The following is a 13,440-nucleotide window of genomic DNA, read 5'->3' on the forward strand; positions in this document are numbered from 1 at the left end:
TAGTTTCTCAAATGCTAAATGACAATCAACCAACAAAACTCCCAAAACACACAGCCCATTATAGTCATCATAGTCCCATTGACATCAGACCAGTAAACAGAGGAGTTACTATACTACAATAAAAATAGGCTGCTATTCACTACCTTTTTCTTTCCATCTTAAGTCACTGAACTCTCCCAGTGCTTGTGGTTGTTCTCCCCCAACAATGGAAAGCAGAACTCAAGGGAAAAGAATATATATAAAGTAGTCAGTCAAGATTATTGTCTCTCACGCTATCCTTTTAAGTAGCTCTCTGTAACTATTTGGTTTTCCTATTTAATTACTAATTTATTACCTGTCTCCTTAGATTATAAATTCCTTGGGGAAAAGGGTTATGTCTGGCTTAGTGACCTTTATACCCTCAGCACCTAGAACAATGCCTGGCACACAGCAGACATTAATATTTCCTCAAAGAAAATGAAGAAACAAATGAGAGCGCTAAAAACAATCTATTGGGAATTTTCTGTATGTAAGACACTGAACTAAGTCCTACGCAGAATGAAGGAGTAGAATAGTTTGAATCTTGCTTTACAAGAATTTGCAATCTTCTTGGGTTAGCAAGATCATAGTGAAACCTAGAAGTAGCAGAGTGATTAGTAGTTTGGAATTTAATTTACTTAGAATACCAAAAGATAAAAGGACACAGGTGAAGAATTTTAAGACGAGTTTTAAATTCTGCCTAAAGTCAGCTTATGGTCAATTTCTTTATCACTAATGAATTCTTCCTATCAGCCTTTGAATGTGATCAGATTTCTATCAGCTTAAAAAATAAAAGCCCCACAACTCCCTTTCTTTCCAGCTTCTACCCGCTTTAAATCCTCTCCTCCAGGACCAAACTTTCCAAAAGAGCTGTCTGTTCTTTTGAACTCCTACAAACTAGCTTGGGCCAGGTTGTTTTCCCTTTCCCCACCTGTCTTCTACATGGAAACTACTCTTCCTACGGTCACTAACAGTCTCCATGTTGTGAAATCCAACGGACAGATTTCAGTCTTCCCTTGATTTCCGTGACATCTCACTCATCTATTTGGCTCCTTCCTCTCTGCCCATTCCATCTTAATATTCTTTGCAGACACTGCTCTTTATTTGTCTTTTAAATACTGATGCGCTTTAAAATTTGGCCTTAAAATCTTTTTTACTAGCGCTACACACTCTTCCTCTATAATTTCACCGTCATATGCTGTCACCTAAATTTGTATTTCCCAGCCAAAGCTTTCTGCTGTGCTCTGAACTGTCTACTATTGTGTATTCCCATGTACATATGCCACAGGCATCTCGAACTCAAAATGTCCAAACCTGAACTCAACATCTTACCCCCTAAAATCTGTCTTCATCAAGTAGTCCTTACCAGAAACCTGAGTGCTGCTCTGTCACTTCACCTATCCAAACATCCAGTCCTGGAAGTCCTCCCTTCTAAACATTCATCAAATATGTCCACTTCTTTACCGTCACAGGGCCTCTGTTCCGGCCTACACCTCAACACTCAGGAATCTCACCTCATTCCCGACAGTCCAGCAACACTGAACTTTATTCAGCTCCTCAGCGTGCAGGTCCCTCTCGTCCCTCTTGAGCTTCATCCACTCTATGTCCTTGGCCTGGAACACTCTTTCCACTCAGGCCCCCTCGTCTACCTAACTCCTACTTCTCTTTTAGACTCCGTTTAAATCTCACTTCTTCCAGAAGCATTCCCAGTTGCCCCTCATCTATGTTTGGTGCCTCTCTTCTGTGCTTCCAGGGACTCTCCTTAGCTTGCTCACTATGCCACTGAGCTTACTGATTTACAATTGCCTGACAGCTTTCCCGTACACCTCATTCCACTGGAGCTCTCTGAGATCAGGCATTTATCTTGTTATGTTTTACCCCTAGCATGAAGCTCAGCTTCTAGAAGAAATGCTGCAGCTCAAAAAAATACTGGACAAAAGAATGAGCCTGTTTCTACCTATCCCTTTGTCAAATACCATTCTAGGTACTATAGAAGATTCCGTGGAAGCCCTTCAAGAATGTAAGAGCTAACTGGGGAGACTAGATAATACATGATAATTAAAAATACAGGTCAGCAAATAGGTGACAAATTGGAAAATATAAAATGTAAATCCTATGGAACTTCAGAGAAGAGAAAAGTAATTTGGGGGAAGTCAAAACAGACTTTATAGGAGAGATCATTTGGGATAAGCCTTTGAAACTGGACAAGAGTCAGAAACACAGAGAGGACTGCATCCTCGGAGAATGGTGTGTGTAAAGAAGGGGAGGCAGGCATATTTGGGAGATAATGAGAAAGTCCGTCTTGTTGAAACTCCAGGTTTTTGAGGGCAGGGGTCAGGTGATAAACTAGCAGACGTGGGCCTGAGTCAGACAATGGATAAAGGCCCGATACAGAGTTTGGACTTCATTCTGTAATTAGTAAGTTATTTTGGAGGCTCCAAGGAGAGAATTAAACAAGGCTGAAAGAGTAATGGCATGTGGGATTAGTTAAAATAGAGAGTGACTAAGGTGGAGAAGTTAGGAGACTACTAAAATAATTGAATTACAAGTTGAAAAACCCATAGATTAGGACAATGGCAACAAAAACTGAAAGAAACTTGAAGTAATATAATGATAGAGGGAGAATTGGCACAACATGGAGATGGGGCACAGGAAGTAAACAGTAGACTGAGGAAGAGGGGAGACAGTAGAGGAAGAAAGAGAGAGCCAGAAAAAATGACCAAGGTGACCACCTACAAACTGTGTCCAGGGTCTGACTATATGGCAGATCAAGTCAAACTGCCCATGATGGACGGAGTCTGAAATATGCTTTCTCCAGTGCCCGATCTAATCTTAGGGGCTGGGTAAGAGAAGAAGAGTCAAAGCTGACTCCAAGATTGAGTCAAAGACTTCATAACTCCCAGCTGAATTCTGAACTGAATTTCTACATCACAGCTTGTCTACACTGGATGGGTTCAAGGTACAATGAGCAAGGGAAAGGGGAGCCAGGCCAAGATTTAAACATAGTACAAATGATTTATTACTGGAATTCAGGCACTCCTCACTATGCATGGTTCTAACATGCATGAATTTCAGTTACAACAGTTTAGTTAAATAACACCTGTCCCCCACAACAGCATGGCTCAAACTTCAGTTGTGACGGTATGTTAACTGTGAGTAATTACATTAAGTACAAACTTCACTGCTAGCTCTTCGTTCCACAAATCACTAGATGTGTATCATGATCAGTAACCAATCAGGTCACTTCCTTCAAAGTCCACTGGCAATTGATCCCTGCACATCTGTTATTCAGTTCATGCACAGACAGCAAAGCAGGTAGCTGTGCTGCCTCGTCTTGCAGTGATAAACTCACATGACATTGTACAGAAGTGGATAATCAAAAGGGCCAAGAAAAATGAAAGCAGCAAAGCAATGAAAAGTGGTAACACTGGAAGCAAAATTGGAAACTGGTAGTGATGAAAAGGATGAAGCTGTCCCAAAGAAGTACCACTAAAGGAACTCAGATATTTCACAACTCTGAAAGCACAAAGGGTGAGATGTTGGAAGCTGATCCAGACTTGGAAAGGAGCATGACAATTCACTAAGACAGAGAAAAGATATTCCATATCATAAGTTATACAACGAGAAGAAAGCGAACATGTTCAAACCACTCTCGATAAGTTCTACTCAAAGAAATATAACACTTTCTCAGTTTTTCTAACATTGTAAATTACAGGGCATTAAATAAATATTAGCTTTACTATTTTTTCATTTCCCTATACATTTATAACCTAGAGTAAAAGTTTTAATGTTTTTACAAAAAAATTTTAAAGGTCATGGAACTGGCAGTTTTTCCATTGATTATTAAGATCATTTTGCACATTTTCAGCTAGAATGGTCCTGTTTATAGTCCTGTACTATCATGCAAAAAGGACTACCTACAATCTATACTAAATTTTTTCAAAGAAACATTAACCAGTTGACTTTTACTAGATGTTTCTAGAATCAATAGCACATTTTGAAATCTAACATGACTTTAACTAGTTTTGTTTAAATCTACCCTCAAATACAAATGTTTCAAGGACTGCAGTAATCTAAGTGGATATGGCAATAATCCCAGAATAGAACCCCAATAACCTTGTGTCTCTCTGGTGACAAAGGAAAAGGTTTCCGCTTGACTTATTCCAAGCATTAAAAGGCCACTATCTATAAACATATATGAATGAGAAATAAACTATTCTCCTGTTCTAGCATTTTCTAAAATCTAAGTTACAGTATAAAGTTCTTTGCCTCAGCTCAATAAATACACCTTGGATCCTTTGTGGCAGGTGATCTTTTTAAAGCTAAATAGTCTTTTATATCAAAGAAAACAAATGTAAAATCAACTTACAAACTTAACGATTTAACTATGAATGGTTTCTTTCTGTTTCAAAAGTTCATGCCACTCTCAAAACACCGCCTAGGGATATATAGTCTGTGCTGCCAGTGTTCTATGAAACCTCCTCAACACACGAAGAGGAAAAAGAATAAGCTGTCTTTAAGGCTGACTGGAGAAGCGGGTGGTATGCTGGCTGCAAGTCTAGCTATGGGACATATATTTTAGAACATATAACCAGAAGGTGTAACATAGAATGCTGGCTGAGAAATTCCATAGCCTTGTCAGCTGGACATTTTGCTGGCCATCATCATAATTCCCTAGATTGCATCATAGGATCACCTGGGCCGTACTACAAATAACAAAAGTATATGGGCCTTCAGCCTGTTATTCCAGAAAGTGTAATTTCATGACAGCCACTCAAAATATCAGATGGTACTACTACAAAAGGTCAAAATGACAGAAAGGATCCATGTAGGAAGAATAAGTTGGAGGTTTTAAATATGTCAAGCGTTTTGGTGCATTACACCATTTTACTTTGGTCTGTAAAACAACATACACTACTTAAGAACTCAGGCTGACAGAATAATATTTACCTTGTATGCCACAAACTGGAACTTAGTTTAAATGAATATATTTTAATGACTTGTATACAAATATGGGCAAACTGAATTTTCTAAAGATTTGTACTATAAAAAGGTATACTCTCTCCCTTTCTTTCCTGTTATCTTAGCTAACTATAAAAATACTTCAACTGCTTGTCCTCAAAAGGCACTCTAAGAATGTACTCGACTTTCCTGCAGCAACATCCGGGCTCCTCCACCCACCCCCTTGCTTTCTGTGCCAGCAGATAGACCGTTTCAAGCTATTGTGGCTAAGGCCGAAAAGGGAAAACAAACCTCCTTCTGAAGGAAAACCTACAACTGTCATCTCACAGAACACACACACACAATTTTTATTTGAATAGCTAATTAAACTTTCCCACTTGTCCCTGATTAGAAGAATAATATTCCCTTAAAGGCTCTCGGCATTTTGGTTGCTATCCCTTGGAGTTTGAAAAAAGAGCTATAATATTTTTTTGCAAGTAAAAGTTATCACTTTATTTCTTCCCCTAAACATACCTACACACTGTCCTCTTTTAAAGGGTACCCACCCGTAAACTCTATTCAGCCAGAAAGTGGGTTAAAATGTTAACACTGTAGCTTTATAAAGCTTTCTGATAACATATGTGTTAGATAATTAAATGCTGCAAACCACTGCTTACTTTAAGAACATATCCCATTCTTTACAAAAAAAAAAAAAAAAAAAAACTCCTGTATGCTTGCCTTTTAATTCAGTATGCATTACCAAAAACAAAAACCCTGGAGCTGAAAGCCAAGATGGAGGTCACATTCTTCTGAAGCTACAAGGAGGAACTGAGTAGGCCTAGTCCTACACATGAGCCAAGAAGGAAGCAGAGAGGAGCAGGCATTTACTAAAATCTAGGTTTGGGGATTTTTTTTTTTTAATAGAATGTATAGATTTACAATTGTTGTGCTCTAAATTTGCCCATAGCCAATTCTTGATCTGCTAACTTATACTGACTCACAGACCTCACCAAGAAAACATCTGAGATATAGTGGGCCGGAAAAACCTGTCCAAGAAGGTGACATTTAAGTCAAATCTAAGAGGAGAAGAATTCAGTGATGTGAAAAGTTGGCAAGAGGGTGTTTGAGGAAGAAGAAATAACAGGAGCTGAGATCTTGAGGTGAGACATGGTTTAGAAAGGCCCACAAACTGAAAGGAGGCTCATGTTGAGGGGAGAGGAGGAGAGAAGGAAAAAGTGAGAAAAGCTGGGTTTGAGAAACAGACAAGGGTCAGATTTCTGTTTCTTTCCACAAGGATATAGGGCAGCCTATAAAAGTAGATACAGTGAAACAGAAAAAATATAAATAAAAAGTTAAAACTTAGGACCAGGACATACGTGAATCCCAGGAGTCAGAACCAGAGAAGAAGGAGCAGGGATGAGCAGGATCCTCTGTGTATACACATGAGATGTGCACTGTAAACTTGCTATGAGCTCCTTGGTCTCATTTTACATTTTTGAATAACTAGCCAGAATCAAGATAAATTCCAAAAGGTTTATTTTAATTCATTAAATATATAACCATCCCATTGCTAAGAGGATTTTTTCTTTAATGTGAGAGAAGAGGTTCGCATTCTCGATAATGCACGTAAAAGCAAAAAACAGAATCTAAAGAAATCTTGGGGCAAAAGGAAATGCTTTAATAAGAGCTAAAAAGGTACCCCCCACACTCTCCCTGCAGGAGAGAATCTCTTTTACCTGCTTTGGCAACTAAGACGACCATCTTCATCTCATCCCCCCCATCAAATACTCAAGGAAATGCAGATTTCAACAAATGCAAAATGTCAACCTTAACACAAACAAAAATTTCAAAAATGTCACTAGTTCTTAATGCTGGTGCACATTAGCAAATGCTTCCATACCACGATCTGTTTATAATTCAGGAGATATGAAGCCCTACCACACACACCAGAGCTTCCAATTTGGGACACGGCCATCCATCATCTCAACTTTGTTTATGGCTTTCTGTTCATTTATTATCAACCTCACTATAGCTGTGGACTATCTAGTCTGATCTAGTTTCATACTTTACACAACCTAAGGAGCTCCACATATCCAGTATATCACAAAATTCCACTTGTTACCCTTCACCCATGGAAGCTGTCTGCGTTGCTATTGTAGTAATTCCTAAACCCCAGGGCTTTTTCACCCTTAGGAAAAACATAGTAACATTTTCAGGCTGCAGAGTGAAGACAAGAATACCAGATACCTTGGGTTAGGGTTATCCTCTCAGTAACAACCTTTGAAAACTGAGGCAAATCATTTCACTTTGTGGGTTACAGTGTCCCCATCTGCAAAAGGAGGTGGCCCAAAGATACAATCTACAGGTTCTTTTCCATCCCTGAAATTCTGGTTCTCAGAAGTTGAACCAAGCTAGCAAATACAGTGAAATTCAGATTTCTTCATCTCATCTAACGTGATAGGAAGGATTTAAATTTTAAAATAGGGAAAAACGTGTATCCAGCTACTTGAAATTTGTGAATAAGGAAGTGGAGTTAATCTGGTAAGCGGTACGCTTTATTTTGATTTTTAATGTATAATCAGACACTGATTCAAATGTAAGTTTCATATAGGTTGACAAAGCAGTTAATAAAATGCTCACGGGTTTATGAAAAGTTGACTTCATTTGGGGGAATTAGATGAACATGCTTAGTTGAGGAAGCAGTGCTGCTACACACTAATGCACAGTAAAAATGGGTTTCATGAAAATGACAACATGCGTCATCTCTAGAGACCCTACTTTGCACAGTGGTGTCACTGCAACCACTTGCAGTGGCACAATGCATTTTAGTTACTGTAGCCTGGCATTTTCTTTAACATCACTGCAAAATACCTTTCAAAACCAAGTAACATCACTTAAGCTACATACAGTAATATTAAAAATAAGCTTAAAACTTTTTTTTCACCACTATAATTTGCAAACTGTCTATTGTGGTGTCTCCACAGACCAAGTTCATATTCCCACTAAGTTCACTAATTTCTGCTTATTTATTCCTGAGCCTCAGGAAAGTACTTGAACCTAAATTTAGAAGTTTAAAATATTTGCAAAGTCAAAACCTCAACATGCATATCCAACTGGAGAGCACAAAACTGCCCTGAAACCTTCTGACATCATAGCCAGTGCAAATGTTTGCAGCCCTTTCAAGTCTGGCCGAAATATGGCCTCTGAAAAACAAACTTTGCTTCAAAAAGAAGAGGATGCTGAAGAAGAAAGAATCCTAGAGGCATTTGCAAACTTCAGGGGCATCTAACAATTTCTGTTGTCTATCAATCTGCCTTGTATTATATTTTTTGTGCCTCTTTCTCCTATTGGATTTTGACTATGGTAGAAAAATGAAAATGCCGTGGCCTCTTTCCTATCTGCCATATTTCACAGCACAGCATTTTACAGATAAGAGCTCAAGAAAAAACTGACAATACTTCCATAAAGATTCCAGAGAGAAAAAAATGTAACACGTATCTAAACCTCTTTTCACACTCCTCATTTTGTTCTAACGCAGTGTAACTTTAGCATACACTAGAGTAGTTTTCAAACTGTGTTCCATAAAGTGCTACAGTTTCCACAGAGGTGCTAAAAATGATCTACTAAATAATCTAAGTCAACCACCTTATTCTACAGATAAAGAGTGAGTTGGAGAGACTGTGTGTGTTTAGGACATTATGGCCACGTAGTGACAGAAACGGGACGAGAACCCAGGTTCCCTAAGTCCTGGGCCAGTGCTCTTTACCACACAGCTCTTATGATGGAACGACCAAGACGTGTCCCTCATATCTCACTGGTCTTATCCCAAACACTTTTTATTCTTCTTCCACAGGTACATGTTTTTCATAATGGGTCATGGGATGTGCTAATGCAGCCCTAAATGAGATCAAGGGCTGGCTAGTTGTAGATCAGGCAGACTCATGAACTTCTCCAGGGATCTAAATATATGAGTTGAAACACATCAGGGCTTCTTGTCTTTTAACAAAAGCACGCAGGAATTTTCTGGGTCACAGACATCAGAGGAAGAGCAGATGTAGAGTCAAGAACAAGGAAATCAACAGCATTTGTTGGAGAACATAGATACAGAATATTTCCATCACTGCAGAAAGTTCTATTGCACACCTGCTGGTCTGTCACCTGTCCCTTTGAGTTCCAGTGAGGTGAGAAGTGAAGGCTAGAAGCTCAAAACGTGTTTGCTCATTTAGTGAAGGTTTACCGTATGTCTACCATGGCCAAGCACTGTTCTAAGCACTTGGCAAAAATCAATAAACAAAACAGACAGAAATCCCTGTCTTCCAGGCACTTAGCTACTTTCTGTCATCTCATCACCTTTGTGAGACTCTGGGAAACAACTGAAGTCTTGCTTTGGGGCCCAGGAGCAGGACAGGGTTGGACAAAGGGCTGTTCTCGAAGTTCTGGAGGCTACTAAGCACCTCTCTGGCCATTCCAGGGAGAGTGAAGGGACCTCAGTCAGGGCACAGAGCCAAGCATTCTAGAGAGAAGCCTTCCACAGGGGCAGGGGTAAGGCTCTCTCCTGGGGCTCCATCTGTAGCGGCCCTCAGAGGGTCTGGATAGGAAGATCTGGGCAGAGGCTATGTGGTGACTGCAGCTTACCAGCACTGGGTGGGGAGGCGAGCACCCTTGGGGATCCTCAGACACACTTGCAGGAGAGGTAGAGGGGATGAGGGTTCTGTGTAAGCAGCAAAGGTTTAGGGCTAGGATAACTTGGGTTTATCATTATATTATCTATACTCACAAGCTGGTAAAGCCTAGAAGGATATACAGGTTACAGTTATGATCACTACAGTTCACTGGATTCTTTTGTTACTACACAGCCATCCTACTGTTCCATGGTATGTATTGCTATTGAGCCTTAATAACATTTTTAGTAGCTACATAATATTCCATTAAGTTGACCATGGTAAATCACATAGCCATTCCCCTATTGTTTTTTTTTAGATTGTCTGCATTTCTTTTTAACTATTACAAAGAAAGCTGCAAGGAATATCCATAAGTGTATAATTTTATCCTTCTTAGTTGAATGCATGAGAAAATAATGAGTAATATTTTTTGATGGCTTAGTACGCACCAGGCAATGTGCTAGGTGATACAATGAACAAGAAAAACATAACAGCCTACTACACCAATGTTAACCGTCTCCTCATGGGGAGGATAGAAGAGCACAGGCATTAAGAGCAAGGGCCTAGAACCACACCTCCAGGGGGTTTGAATCCCAGTTTCATCATTTATTAGTGGTATGATCTTGGGCAAGTTATGTTAACATTTGTCTGGCCTGTTTCTTCACCTGTTAACAGGAGGATAAAAGTTGTACCCAACTCATATAGTTGTGTGTGTTGAATGAGGTCAGATATTCAAAGCACTTGGAACACAGTAAGTACTAAGCACTCAGCAATGTTAGCCATCACCACCAACCTCAAGACCACGGTGTAATGAGAACATATAGAGGACAAAACCAAACCACCGTATTGGCAAAGAAGGGACACCTATCACAACCAGTCAGGCTGTGCACCACTCTGCACTTTATTTCATTCAGCACTCTGTTCCCAGAATCTAGGGAGGAGATATTAAATTGCTAAGTATATCAACAGATAAATTTCCCAAATAGAGTGTATCAATTATTGAGATGTAGTTATACTATAAGATGTTAAGTTCAGCTCTTGTCAAAATTGGATTTTATTTTTAAATATTTCTACTAGTTTAATAGTCTCAAAATAACTTCTGAGCTGTAACATTTTACCTACAATCAGGTTACACTACCACAATGTTGATTTTCCATGTCTTTATTAAAGACTTTTAACATTTCCTTACTTACTTGTTTACTGTTTCTATTTCCTTTTGTTTGAGCTATCTTTTTAATCATATATTTTACCTATCTCTTAGAGTCTCAGGTTTTCATTACTTTCAGGATGGATTTTATGGATAATAGATTTTAAGCTCTTAATTGTCATATTGATGAAAATAGCTTTGTAAATATATTTTTGTGTTCATTTTGGTTTAGTTGCTTTGGACACACACATTTATTTTGTCTGTTAGTTTTATATAATTAAGTTTGTAAGTTCTTTTCTCTATAATATGTTCTACTTTTTCATTCCTTAAGTTACTAACCCTCCAAGTAGCTGATAAATAACCTATCTCATGCTAGTTTTTAGGTTATTTTCTTCTCTTTCTTGCTTAAGTATTTAACTCATTCCATCTGGAGTTTTTACTCCGTGTATAGGTATGGATTACTATAACTAATTTTGCTTCAAATTTCAGTCTAAATATCTTAATATTAGTTATTAAATAAAATTTTCCATTTTTTTAAGCAGTTATTTCGAACAGGAGGTTTCAAAAGGGGGAAGATATAATGTGAGAGAAAGGAGAAAAAAACCCGGCAGTTTAGGGTAGAGTCAGGGATGGGAGAAGAGGGGAAGAATGCAGGATAAAAAAAAGTGGAGGCCCAAGACTAAGACAAAAGCAGAGAAACATTCCCCGTGAGACATGAAAGAAGAAACACACTGGGTAATAAAATGAAATGGGGTCCATAAAATTCAGTTGGATGCCAAAAGGGATAAATTCTGGTAGACAATGTTTGGGAACCACTTCTATAAACAAAAATCTGCATGGCCTGTCTACAGCTTCCTTTTATTCCCACCCGCCATGGATCATTACTTTCCCGTGGCTCCCACCTAACTACGCCGCCACAGGCGAGGCCTATTTCTCTACCATGGTCTTTTACTTCATTTAAAGGGCAGGGATCCCTTCCAGCATTCCCTTCCTGAGTAGTAAGCTGTCGCTGACGAGCACAAAGGTAGATGATGCTGGGACGCAGTGCAAGGAGTCAAAATCACTATGATCAGTAAAGTATCTATTCCAAAGGATACGGAATAGCCTATGTAGCTACTGAAGGGACAGACATGTGAGTTCAGCCTCAGATCTTGGTTGAAATCTGAACTCGAAAACCCCATCAGGGAGGAAAACAGGCTCTGGATGCCTTCTTTACACACTAAAGAGCCCAGGCAGACTGTGCCCTTAAAACCACCATATGACACAAAAATGCCCAGGGAAAAGCAGTTTCGAGTCCCCTCTAGACTGGTGGGTAAGCTATCCCAAACACTGATGAGGTCACAGGATCTAGACTCAGGCATTGACAGAGATCACCTAAATTCACAATCAAACAGGGCTGAAAACCATCTGACAACTGTTGTCACGATTAGATACCAGTTTCTACCTCAGTTAGTAAGAAAAGAACTGATTTTTCACTTCTTTGCCTTTTAGACTTACAGGCCTTAGTTGAAGGAATTGAAGCTGGAGGTAAAAGAAAAGCTTTTTACATGTAAGACTACATGACAAGCTTCAATTTTACAACTTGTTAGATCAAAAAAAAATTGTTTCAACCTAGATATCTTACACAGCATCCCATTTTTTATCCTCGTATCTATGCACAGAGAGGGATGAGAATGTCTAACAGGAACTAGAAGTTGATTTATGGATATTACCATAAACTCAGATGGTAGTAAAGAGGTTCCCAAGTAGTTTCTACTGGATCATTCCTTCAGAGATACAGATTCATTTGAGCTAAAAGCCGGACATGTCAATTTCCTGATTATCTATTTCAGAGATTCTCTAACACCAGTGGAAGACATCTAAACCCAGTCACAGGAGAAGGGCTCTTGACCTAGTTCTTGCAACCCGTCCAGCCGGGTTTCCCGCTGTTGCTGTCATGTTCTCTTCAGTTCCAGTCATCCCCAATGCTTGGTCTGCTCTGAGCGCTCCACTCTCCCTTACACACATGTGGTTCTCTAGAGGCTCTTTTCTCTCTTCTTCCCAAGTCACCACTGCAACCTACTGCCTCAACCCAAGCCTCTGCCTCAGCTTTACCTCATCACTAAGGCCTTTCCTGATGACAACAGAGAAAAGTGAGAGCTCCCACTCCCTGCCACATACTCAGAGGAGGAATGCATATGCACAGCCAGCCCAGCACAGATAGCATTGAACTAGAATTGTCTGGGTGCCTGTCTGACTTCTCTAAAAGGTCATGAGCTCCTGAAGGGAAGAAATCTTGTCTTTGGGACTGTGCCTCTTTCAGTAGCCCATCCCTAGAGCTCAGCAAAATGCTAGTCACATGGTAGGTACTTAATAAATCTTCTTTCAATGAATGAATGAGCAAATGGAGCTTTTCACAAAACATTTTTTTAATTGTGAAGCCAGCTGAATGCCAAATTCTAGATTTTTATGGTTTGCTTTCCAATTTCTTAATGTTGTCTTACCTGACCCTAAATTGACAGTCAATATTATATTAATTTGCTTTTATTGTCTTTTTTAAATCATTCAACTTTTCATGAAAACAACTCTTTTTTTAACATTCATTTTTTATCAATTTACATAATATGTAATTAAACAATGGAATTTCTCATCAGAAACAAAAGACTTGACCCTTAGGAGCCATTCACTCAGACC

General features: G+C 39.2%; 1 protein-coding gene across 16 annotated transcripts in view; it reads right to left on the reverse strand.

Annotated features, from left to right (window-relative positions):
- Positions 1-13,440, reverse strand: part of LTBP1 (latent transforming growth factor beta binding protein 1) — a 390,791-nt gene that overhangs the window by 195,567 nt on the left and 181,784 nt on the right. The gene's annotated exons all lie outside the window — the stretch shown is intronic.

Source organism: Equus asinus, chromosome 6 (assembly GCF_041296235.1).
Source record: "Equus asinus isolate D_3611 breed Donkey chromosome 6, EquAss-T2T_v2, whole genome shotgun sequence".
In the NCBI taxonomy this organism is placed as follows: Eukaryota; Metazoa; Chordata; class Mammalia; order Perissodactyla; family Equidae; genus Equus; species Equus asinus.